The sequence below is a fragment of the Corythoichthys intestinalis genome, chromosome 13, assembly GCF_030265065.1.
Source record: "Corythoichthys intestinalis isolate RoL2023-P3 chromosome 13, ASM3026506v1, whole genome shotgun sequence".
Taxonomy (NCBI): Eukaryota; Metazoa; Chordata; class Actinopteri; order Syngnathiformes; family Syngnathidae; genus Corythoichthys; species Corythoichthys intestinalis.
The window spans coordinates 20758984-20771104 of record NC_080407.1 but is presented as its reverse complement, the minus strand read 5'-3'; the positions used below and the strand labels follow the sequence as shown (position 1 = coordinate 20771104).

The following is a 12121-nucleotide window of genomic DNA, read 5'->3' as shown; positions in this document are numbered from 1 at the left end:
CAGGAGGGAGACGAGGCTGTCTGTGAAAGCAGAATGATACCGCCTGTCACTCATTTCTTAAACTACGACGAGTGGTCAATGTGGAAGAGAGGGAGGGACCAAGCAATGTCACTTCCCGTTCAGTTATACTGCGAAGCGGTCTTTGGTGATTCGTTCGGCAATGTCACTTCCCGTTCAGTAACCGAACGATTCGTTTGGGCGGGGAGGGAGATGAGGGGGGCGAACGATTCGTTGAACGATTTGTTTGAACGAATCTTTTTACTGAACGAACCGCAATGGATTCGTTTGCTCAAGTGAACGACAAATCTCGTCACTAGTAGCTGCACTACTGCGCATGCGCCTCTCACACCCTGTCGGGATTCACATTGGGTTGCGACACGCCTACTTAAAGTGCAGCTGAGGAGTTCAATTCTTAGCGTTTTATTCTCTTAAAGAGCATATGACACCAGAAAAAAAGTCTTAAATGGCATTATTATGTGAATTAGAATCATATTTTGAGACGATTCGACTATATACAACAATTTAGCAAAGCGCAGATGACGAGAAATTAGTCTTTTAATCTGCCGGTTAGCCACGCCTACCATTATAGAGTCTACCCACGCACCACGTGTTCGCTGTAGGGTTCCGCCCACTTGTCCGTCATTTTGACTCTGTATTTGCATTGTTTTCAATTGATGGCGCAATTTAAAATGCATTTCATGGAAGACCCGGTGCTTTCTGATGCCGCAAACTCACTGGATCTGTTGCATAAAAGGCGTTATGAGGAAAAGCTTCGTTCTATACAGTCGCCAGATCCATATTTGATGCCCAAATCGATGTTTTTCGACCCACTGTCTTCGCCCTGTCTGCCTGACATCTGCTACGCTGATATTTAAAATGATCTTGTCCACACAAAATCAGCCTATTCTCACGAAAAACTTCAAGAGCTTGGACGCTTATAAATACTTCGTTGCTGGTTGGGTGAAACAGGTCCTCGTTTGGCAGGAATCTATCTTGTGCTTGGAAAGGTGAGTTACGAAATTTTCAATTCGAATTCTTTTGTTATTGCTAACATCCACTGTCAAGTCTAATGTATTTCATGTCGTTTGTCAATGGAGTTAAGGCTTTTAATGTTTATATGGTTTAGCGATAGCACGCACTACATACATACGTGTATGTTGTCGGCGATTAGCCTAGCAATGATCTTAATTGTGGTTATTTGTCAGCCCCGTAGACGAGGCCAGTTTCCCTCACTTGGTACCAGCTAAATATTATTCAAAAAATAACGATGGTGGAAGAAAGGGAAGTCACAAACATCTTGAATTTGAAACTATGTCGTACTACGTCGTATGTTGTCGGCGATTAGCCTAGCAATGATCTTAATTGTGGTTATTTGTCAGCCCCGTAGACGAGGCCAGTTTCTTTTACTTGGTACCAGCTAAATATTATTCAAAAAATAACGATGGTGGAAGATAGGGAAGTCACAAACATCTTGAATTTGAAACTATGTCGTACTACGTCGTATGTTGTCGGCGATTAGCCTAGCAATGATCTTAATTGTGGTTATTTGTCAGCCCCGTAGACGAGGCCAGTTTCTTTTACTTGGTACCAGCTAAATATTATTCAAAAAATAACGATGGTGGAAGATAGGGAAGTCACAAACATCTTGAATTTGAAACTATGTCGTACTACGTCGTATGTTGTCGGCGATTAGCCTAGCAATGATCTTAATTGTGGTTGTCAGGCCAAAACCCTCTAAATATATATTAAATGCATCTTACCGGATATAAAATGACTACTACATAGTCTGTGGTGATTTTTTTGGTGTCCAATTTTCACGTCGAATTGCAGCCGTCCATTTCGCTCTTCTATTTGGATCCCTCGGAATACGGTAAAATTTCAAGTCTCTCCTTCCATCTTCTCTGTTAGTGCAACCAACAGCCACACACGCCTTCACCATTTTGATTATTAATGTTAAGGAGCAGAAAAACACGCCGTAAATAGGAGAAATGTACGTAGCCGTAATAGGTTAACACTATGTTTTGACGGACAAGTGGGCGGAACCCTACGCGAACACGTGGTACGTGGGTAGACTCTATAGGGCTTTAGCGTCCCCAACAGGTGGATGACGTCAGCGGTAGACTAGGCTCATCGGTTTTACTATTCAGCCCATTGAGGGGGAATTGTTCAGAACAAGGAAAACGTGATGAAGAGAGCTGCAAAATGTCATTGTTTCAGTCTCTCTACTCCCAATATTTTTACAGGATATTCTTTTTATCCAAGTATTTTTCCCCAATAGCTATATAAATGGCTTGAGAAGGACCAGTCAGCCCGTCGAGGGGGAACTATTCACAATGAGGAAAACGCGACGAAGAGAGCGGCAAAATGTCATTGTTTCTGTCTCTTTACTTCAATATTTTTACAGGATATTCTTTTTACCCAAGTACTTTCCCCAATTGCTAAATAAATGGCATGGTCATGACAAATAACAATCTTGTGCTAAATGGAATATAAAATAATAAAAATCCATTTATTCAAGACGACATGGCAAAATTACTCCATAATGGTCAAAACAGTCGACTTCACCTTTAATGTCACACCTCCCGAACGATATTTTATGACACCTAAATCGGACATATGTAATTTCCCTTCCCCGGCTTCGGAGAATGTAAACAGACCAGAAGGAGTGACAGCTAGCCGACATGCTAACCCGAACCGAGGGATGTTTCAAAGTCTTCGAAGTGGAAAATCACACATAACTAGCCTGGATTATTTGACATGACGACCCGGTTGTCGAGTTTCTTTGCGGATCGGCAAACCACCCGGCGGAGAGCAATTTACAGTTCGTTCCCTGAAGGAGGGTGGCTGGAGTTGTTGTGTAGCTAACGCGCTAACAGCTAACTGCTAATGAGCATGAGGATAGCTTTTTACATGCCTATCAATGATCAAACGTAAGTAGTCCTTTATTTAAAGGAATTTTATAGTGTTTACTTTGTAATTACTGTATTTGTATTTGACATAATACAAAACAAGATGTTTACTCACTTCCTTGTAAGTCCAATGGTCCCACAGTAAATATCCACGGTGAATGGGAACCTTTTGAAACTCCAAAAAGGCGCATACGCCTCTCCCGCATACAGAATGATTTTTCTGCAGCCGTTTGGCTGGCGTGATGCAAAAAATAAAAGTATTAATCCGCAAAATCAGCTGAATCCTTCTTCCTCATACACAACAGTACACTGTATAGTGAAGAGAACGTCTTCTACCGTACACGTCACAGCGCCCTCCTCCTCAATGCAAGACCGAAGCCGGAAGTCACTCATTTTCATGGCGCGGGATTCAAAAAACTAAATAAATATAGCGATCGCTTCCACACACATCCAAGCGGTCCATATCATTCAGGGGCATAAAATACCGCGTGTATTATGAAATAAACATGCTTTTTCGTGTCACAGGCACTTTAAATCAGTGGTGTCCAAACTTTTTGCAAAGGGGGCCAGATTTTGTGTGGTAAAAATGTGGGGGGCCGACCTTGGCTGACATCCTTTACGTAGAACAATATAAGCAAATTTTAGCAAGCCATTCTGTGTGTCACATTTGCTTCATTATTTTTTTTAATTGATAATTTCAATAATCTCGCAACTAGCCTTTGTGGCGTTCTCTTTTGACTCTCAGGCTCTTGCGAAATACTGCTGTGTGAAATTAAACTTGCTTCAAGTTGCTTCAAATTTCACGCTGCGAATCTTCCCTGTAATCTTGTCGTACATGTCAGCATGTCTTGTTTGGTAATATCACCTCACATTGAACTCCTTAAAAACAGTTACTGTCTCTTTGCAAATGAGGCAGACACAGTTGTTGCGTATTTTAGTGAAGAAATAGTCAAATTTCCACCTATCTTTGAAGCGTCGGCCGTCGCAGTCAACTTTTTTTTTGTGTTGATTGTCGCCATTTTAGAAAATTGGAAGTATGGAGATAGAATAGCGCCAAACGCGACAAGGGGGAGACAAAACTCGCGAGGTTGTAAGCAAAGAAAAAACACCCGTAGAACAAAAAAAATCACTTGTAAATGAAAAAAAAAAACACTTGTAGAATTTTTTTTATATTGTGTTTTTTTCATGTTTATTTCACAACACAAAATTTGGAAATACAAGTTGTTGTTTTTTGTTTTACAAGTTATAATTAGTCATTTTACAGTTTTTCTTTATTTTAAAACTAGGTTACGAGTATCTTTTTTGGCTCATAAAACTCGACAAGAATGTGACAAAACTTGTGCACTTGTAATTGGTAATTTTTAACCCGTAGCGAAGAAAAAACACCCGTAGAACAAAAAAATCACTTGTAATTGGACAAAAGACACTTGTAGAATTTTTTTTTCATTGTGTTTTTTTTCATGTTGATTTCACAACGCAAAATTTGGAAATACAAGTTGTTGTTTTTTTGTTTTACAAGTTAAAATTAGTCATTTTACAGGTATGTTTTTATTTTAAAACTAGGTTATGAGTATCTTTTTTGGCTCATAAAACTCGACATGAATGTGACAAAACTTGTGCACTTGTAATTGGTAATTTTTAACCCATAGTGAAGAAAAAACACCTGTACAACAAAAAAATCACTTGTAATTGGAAAAAAAACACTTGTAGAATTTATTTTTTACATTGTGTTTTTTTCATGTTGATTACACAACGCAAAATTTGGAAATACAAGTGTTTTTTAGTTAAAATTGGTCATTTTACAGGGATAATTTTCATTTTACAACCTCACTTGTTTTGGCACTATTCTATCTCCATAGTAAAGGGTCACAGGGGGTAATGTTGCTTAGAGTGCTGCTGCCTTTTAGTGGGTAAATGAGGAGCAGCATTTAGTGTGTAAGCTACTTCATATGCTGGTAGCAGTACTGCTGACCAAATTATTAAGTCTGTGTGTGGGCCAGACATTATTGATCTTATGACAGAGGCTGGGGGCCGGATGAAATTTGACCACAGGCCGCATTTGGCCCCCAGGCCGCACTTTGGACACGTCTGGCTTAAATGCTTATTTTCCCTCTTATTTGATAGACTTAGTTTTACCTGACACAAAAAATGACATTTGACAAATACTGTATTTTCCTCAAAACTAGGACGTAAAATCAGAAATCACGAAGCCTCTAATTTAAGCAAAACCAAACATTTACCTTTCTAGTGACACTTCTTCATTTACTGTAGTTTGGACCGAAGCAACACAAATAAAATTACAAGCCAGGAACAATTTTTTCTGTCACATGGTGTAATGCAGACATGTCCAAAGTCCGGCCCGGGGGCCAAATGCGGCCAGTGGTCAAATTTCATCCGGCCCCCAGCCTCTGTCATAAAATCAGTAACGTCTGGCCCACAAACAGACTTGGTCAGCAGTACTGCTACCAGCATATGAAGTATCTTATAGGAGTGGGAACCTCTTGTTACCTCACGATACGATTTGCGATACAAAGCTCACGATAACGATCTGACGATATGGCAATACAACGATTGTCGATACGTTGGTCAGGAAATCATTCTAGTATATTCTACAAACAACTAATAAACAGAAAAACAAGCTTCTGCTTCGAATTGCAATGATTTTATCACTAGTAGACGTCCAATTCATTTGAACGGATTGAACGTCTATGGCCGTCATTGGCAGCAAATGCCAGACAATGAGGTCATTTTGGGCCATTTAAGGTCATTCACCTGTTGATTTTGAGTTACTTACTGTTAATTTTGGGGTATTTTCTGGGTCATTTCCTGTTTATTTTGAGATACAGAACGGGAAGTGACCTGGAAATCACCCAAATGATTAGGCAGTGACTCAAACTCAACAAGAAATGACCTGTAAATGAACAGAAAGTGACCTGTAAATGCCCCGAAAATCAGACAGAATGACTGCAAACGCTCTGGTTTCGAACGAACGAACGTTCCCAGTCTAAATGGATTGGGCGTCAAGGACCGTCAATGGCAGCCTTAAAGTTACCTGAGACATCATCATGGTGGTCGATTTTGGTTGCAACTTCTTGGTTTCTTTTTTTTTTTTTTAAAACATTGACACCTTTTTAAAACAATATCTCGATTCTTGGCAGGAGCATATCGATAACCTTTTGGGATACAAAGTATCACGATATATCGCCATTTCGATATTTTTTCACACCCCTAGTATCTTACACACTAAATGCTGCTCCTCATTCACCCACGAAAAGGCATCAGCACTCTAAGCAACATTACCCCGTATGACCCTTTACTCCCAATTTTCTAAAATGGCGACAATCAACAAAAAAGGAAAGTTGACTTTGACGGCTGGCCCTTAAAGGATAGGTGGAAATTGGAGTTATTTCTTCACTATAATACGCAAATGTTTGCCTTATTTGCAAAGAGACAGTCGCTGTTTTTAAAGAGTTCAATGTGAGGCAATATTACTAAACAAGACACGCTGACATGTATGACAAGATTACAGGCAAGATACGTAGCGAGAAATTGCAGTAACTTGAAGCTAGTTTATTTTAAAAGCTGCAGTATTTCGCAAAAGCCCGAGTCAAAAGAGAACGCCACAAAGACTAGTTGCGAGGTTGTTGAAATTATTCATTAAAAAATAATAAAGCAAATGTGACACACTGAATGGCTTGCTAAAATTTGCTTAAATATATTGTCCTAGGTAAAGGACGTCAGCCAAGGTCGGCCCCCCACATTTTTACCACACCAAATCTGGCCCCCTTTGCAAAAAGTTTGGACACCCCTGGTGTAATGTATAAAAATAACAACCCATTAGAAAAGAAAATCAGATTTTTTATTGAACAATATGTGAAATTCTTGTCCTGGTTCATTGTTTACACCTAACATTTTATAGATCAGTGGGCTGTGATGGTTGGTTGTGCAGCATATGGATTCACCAATCGGTTCCAATAGGGCTATCGTATGTATGGTTTTGCCAAGGACCAACAGCAGCAGAAAAAATGGATGGTCATGGTCAGCTGTCAAAACATCAACTTAAAAGGCTTTTTTTTGCTGTTTTAATTAAAAAGGGGCCCAGTAGCCACAGCCAGCAGTCACCATCAGTATAGGCACCAGCAGCTATCCCTCCCCAGCATAAGCAGCAGCATGATGTGCATCATGAAAATGACACTTAAAAAAATAATAACATACATACAATTAGTATTATATTATAATTTTTATAATTCTATTATTTGTTGGCATCTCTTTTCAATCCATACACATTTCTAAAATATACTATAAACATTTTGATGTAAACAATGTAAGTTGTCATGCATTAACTTGGTACTCTTCGATGAGGGTGATACCCTCAAAGCTTATATCGAGGAAACAAGCACATGAAAGCAGGTCATTGATACCAATACTCGCAAGCGTGAAAGTGAACAAACAATTGAAGCATCTGTTTGTGTAAACTGTATTTCATGTGAAGCATACTGTCCACTTTCTTAGTTTTATTGTTGGGTGTATCAAACCTAGTACTAAGCTTCATCAATAAAGTTGCTTGACTGCAATTTTTCCTTTGGCAGTATTTTGTTGCTCTGATGTGATTATTACAAGACATTCATGAACCACTCCCACGATAATAATTGAGTTTCATCAAAACGATAGCGCCTGAATCTTGTTTATAAACTTGAAAATGCCATTTCAGAAGAAATTGCGATGGTAGCTTTGCTTTCGCAGGTAAACCCCTAGGAGTCACGTCCTGCTGATTTCAAGTCACTTCCTGTTGATTTGGGGATATTTTAGGGTCACTTCCTGTTGATATTTTGACATGCTTGGCTGTCAATGGCGTCGAATTGCATATGTGTCAATGGAATCCAAGTACATTGCCATCAATAGAATCGATTTTTGGCATGGACGTATTTGGCCGTCAATGGCAAGGACATACAAGGCCGTCAATGGCATGGACGTACATTGGTGTCAATGGCGTGGATGTACATGGCTGGCAATGGCATTGACATACATGGCTGTCAATGGCATCGACATACATGGCCGTCCTTGGCAAAGACGTACATGGCTGTAAAGGCTTCAACTTACTTGGGCGCCGGTTGAATGTCAATGGGCTGTAACGGTAAGTTTTTGGTCAAAAATCACAACTACCCATGTTTTTCTGCCATTGAAGATAAAGGGGAAATTTTGCCCATTAGAAATGAATGGAACGACGTACATGGGAATGGCATGCCATTAGAAACGAATGGGAAATTTTGGGGCAAATTTTGGGGGAACCGTAGGTTTTTGGCATAGTCTGTAACTTTCCTGAAATTTTTAACATATGATTAATGTGAATTGGACAAGAATTGAAGGATTTTGAAAAAAAAAAAAAAAAAAAAAAACAACTTTGACCCTCACCCAAAAAACATGCGTTTTGACGTGAACAGTAATTTTTTGGGGTATCTTTCGAAATATTCTCTGCGTCGCACGAGAATTCCAGTCATTTCGGTTTTTGAACGGTGTCGATGGGCAACCGGTTTGGGCTGTGCCCCGCGCCGAAGAAACACCATTCAAAAAAAAAAAAAAAAAAGGAATGACAAAGATTATTTCTTTTGCAGTACATGCAAAGCTACCATCAATGACCATTGTTAAATGAGGCCCTTAAAAGGTAGCGTTCCTGTCTGTTTCACGTTGGACAATGAAAAGTATTGCCTGGCACGGCCAGACTGTTCTCCCTGTATTTTTCAAACACTGTGAGAATAGTCTGGGACCCAGCCCATTAACGGCCTCTCAAGCAAGAACAAAATCAACCGTCCAATCAGATTCGTTGATTTCACTCTTCCGCGTCGGAAGTCGTCTCCACAACAACACAGGTGGCGAACAGGAGAGCCGAGAATATGTTCTAATCCACAGTAAAATCAGTTTTAAATTACCAGAAACACATCGACACAAGTCATTGACAACAGTCTGTCTCGCGCTAGCCATGTTGAATAAACTCCGCTCTCCCCGTATGTTTACTTCCATACGCAAGTCCCTCGTCGCTTTACCAACGTCACATCCGCCCGTCGCTGATTGGCCCACTCTGCTGTCTGTTTGCTGTGGCTTGCTCTGTCCTGGAAATTTTATCCGCTGAATGGCGGTTGAGACTCCGGTGTCATAAAGTCGGAATCAAGTAAGTCGGGTATGTCGTGACCCGGGCACTAACCTGTACTTTACTCAAGAAAGAGTAGCATTATTTTCAACATATGATGGCTCAAGTTGCAGAATATTCACTCAAGTCCTGTACAATTCAAAAAATATTTGGTGATAACAATCCTCTAGAAATTAGTGTTTATAATCATTTATTTTGAAATGTCATCAGTAGAGTAGCCCAAAATGGTACGCGAGTAAGAGTAGCATAACGTGAAAATTACACAACTCAATCACAAGTAACTTGTGTCTAATTTATTTTCAAAACTGTAATGAGAAACCAAACATTGCACTCGTGTAAGAGTAACATTACTTCCAAATAAAATCACTCAAAGTACATATAAAAATGACTGTAGTACAAGTAATCTATTAGTACAAGTAAATCAATCTTATCAAGAGAGTAGCCAAAAGATGTACACAAGTAAAAGTAGCATTACTTCCAAATATTACTCATATTAAAGTAAAAGTAGTATGCACACCAGTCAAAAAGTCTTGGGGAAAAAAGAATACTGAGTAACTGCTTCATTATTTTGACTTGACTTGCTCCAGTAAAGTCCTGTCACAAGATCTGGCCAATAAATGAGAGTCAAATCATGTGGAAAAAGAAAAGGAATGATTTAGATGACATTAAAAAGCAGAAAATCAAGCCGTGTCAACATGACAGCTAGCTAACTGATGGCAGTCGTAACAACAGTTAGAATGGGGATTATCTTTAGAAGACTTATGTGCTGTCCGAAAGTAAGGATACATTTTGGTGTTACCGGACAAGTATGGCCAATTGGAGGACTTCTTATGAATCCACAATTCAGTGTTTGTAAGAGGTTCAGAGATGGAAAATAAGCTTTCGTTCATGTCCACTTTGACAGGCAGATTCCATTTTCCATATTGGTCATAAAAATCATAGAATACGGTTAACCAGCTATTCATTTTCTCTTGCAAACAAGGGTCCCTCCACGAGACCAGTGGCCAGTCATTGTTGTCTCCCACCTCAACATCCCACACGTGTCTTCCCGAGTCCAAAGCACAATCCAACCCTGATTCCCACTGGAACCTTTCCGGATTCTTTGGACGCTGCTGCTGTGCTTCTTTTAAAGTCAGACAGTTCAGATCACCGGACAGACAGAGTTCTGGATTGGCCGTGTTGGGGTCCAGAATGACGGGACTGTAGGCAGGCGTCTTTTTCAATCACTCCCACACCTTGAACATAAGGTTGCCCATGTGTTTGGCTTTGTCCAGCAGACCACCTCGGAGATTCTCCGGTTTATCGGGGAGCTCCTGGATCCTGCTCATCACAGTCTTGAACTTCTTCATGGTAAATGGTGTTATACTTGTATAGTGCTTTTCCACCTTTCAAGGCCCTCAAAGCGCTTTACACTACATCGCCATCACCTACTGGTGACGCAGCACTTTCTGAACTTCCCATTTTGGACCTCCACTCAAAAGGTGGCACCTCACAAACAGCCTTTAACTTGATGGATTTTACAGCCAACCGGAGAATGTAGTATTCTTCAAGTATGTAATGTGGTACTTTGAAAACGATGGGTGTAAATCCCCAATTTTATGATGATACAATATCCATTCTTTGGAAAATGATTTCTGATATTAAAGTCGATTTAATGCAATATTATTGGCACATTGAGGACAATCAGTTGCACTTCAGCAAAGAAATTATTTTTAAAAATTAAGCCAAAGCCAATTTTAGTCTTTTACCATTTTACACAGAGTTACATTTTTACAATACACATGGTCCCAAAGAGAATATGTGCCACTACTACCCATTTGCATGATTGTATTCTGTCTGAAAGATGGACAAAAGCTGCAATTAGCAATTAATTAATAAGTAAATAATAATTCACTAAAATAAATGATGAAAGCATCTCGTGAGGCTGTGTTTTAGAATCACTTTTGAATTTTTAAAATTTGGGGTCTACAGTTCCAAAAATTATCTGAGATTAATGTAGTTTGGAAGAGGGAGAGTATTAGATATACAGTGCCTTGCAAAAGTATTCGGCCCCCTTGAACCTTGCAACCTTTCGCCACATTTCAGGCTTCAAACATAAAGATATAAAATTTTAATTTTTTGTCAAGAATCAACAACAAGTTGGACACAATCGTGAAGTGGAACAAAATTTATTGGATAATTTAAACTTTTTTAACAAATAAAAAACTGAAAAGTGGGGCGTGCAATATTATTCGGCCCCCTTGCGTTAATACTTTGTAGCGCCACCTTTTGCTCCAATTACAGCTGCAAGTCGCTTGGGGTATGTTTCTATCACTTTTGCACATCGAAAGACTGACATTCTTGCCCATTCTTCCTTGCAAAACAGCTCGAGCTCAGTGAGGTTGGATGGAGAGTGTTTGTGAACAGCAGTCTTCAGCTCTTTCCACAGATTCTCGATTGGATTCAGGTCTGGACTTTGACTTGGCCATTCTAACACCTGGATACGTTTATTTTTGAACCATTCCATTGTAGATTTGGCTTTATGTTTTGGACCATTGTCCTGTTGGAAGATAAATCTCCGTCCCAGTCTCAGGTCTTGTGCAGATACCAACAGGTTTTCTTCCAGAATGTTCCTGTATTTGGCTGCATCCATCTTCCCGTCAATTTTAACCATCTTCCCTGTCCCTGCTGAAGAAAAGCAGGCCCAAACCATGATGCTGCCACCACCATGTTTGACAGTGGGGATGGCGTGTTCAGGGTGAGGAGCTGTGTTGCTTTTACGCCAAACATATCGTGGCCAAAAAGTTCAATTTTGGTTTCATCTGACCAGAGCACTTTCTTCCACATGTTTGGTGTGTCTCCCAGGTGGCTTGTGGCAAACTTTAAACGAGACTTTTTATGGATATCTTTGAGAAATGGCTTTCTTCTTGCCACTCTTCCATAAAGGCCAGATTTGTGCAGTGTACGACTGATTGTTGTCCTATGGACAGACTCTCCCACCTCAGCTGTAGATCTCTGCAGTTCATCCAGAGTGATCATGGGCCTCTTTGCTGCATCTCTGATCAGTTTTCTCCTTGTTTGAGAAGAA

The 12121-nt window shown here is 39.9% G+C and overlaps 1 protein-coding gene across 1 annotated transcript in view; it reads left to right on the top strand.

The window, feature by feature from the left end:
* Positions 1 to 12121, top strand: part of LOC130927852 (gastrula zinc finger protein XlCGF26.1-like) — a 56018-nt gene that overhangs the window by 10013 nt on the left and 33884 nt on the right. The gene's annotated exons all lie outside the window — the stretch shown is intronic.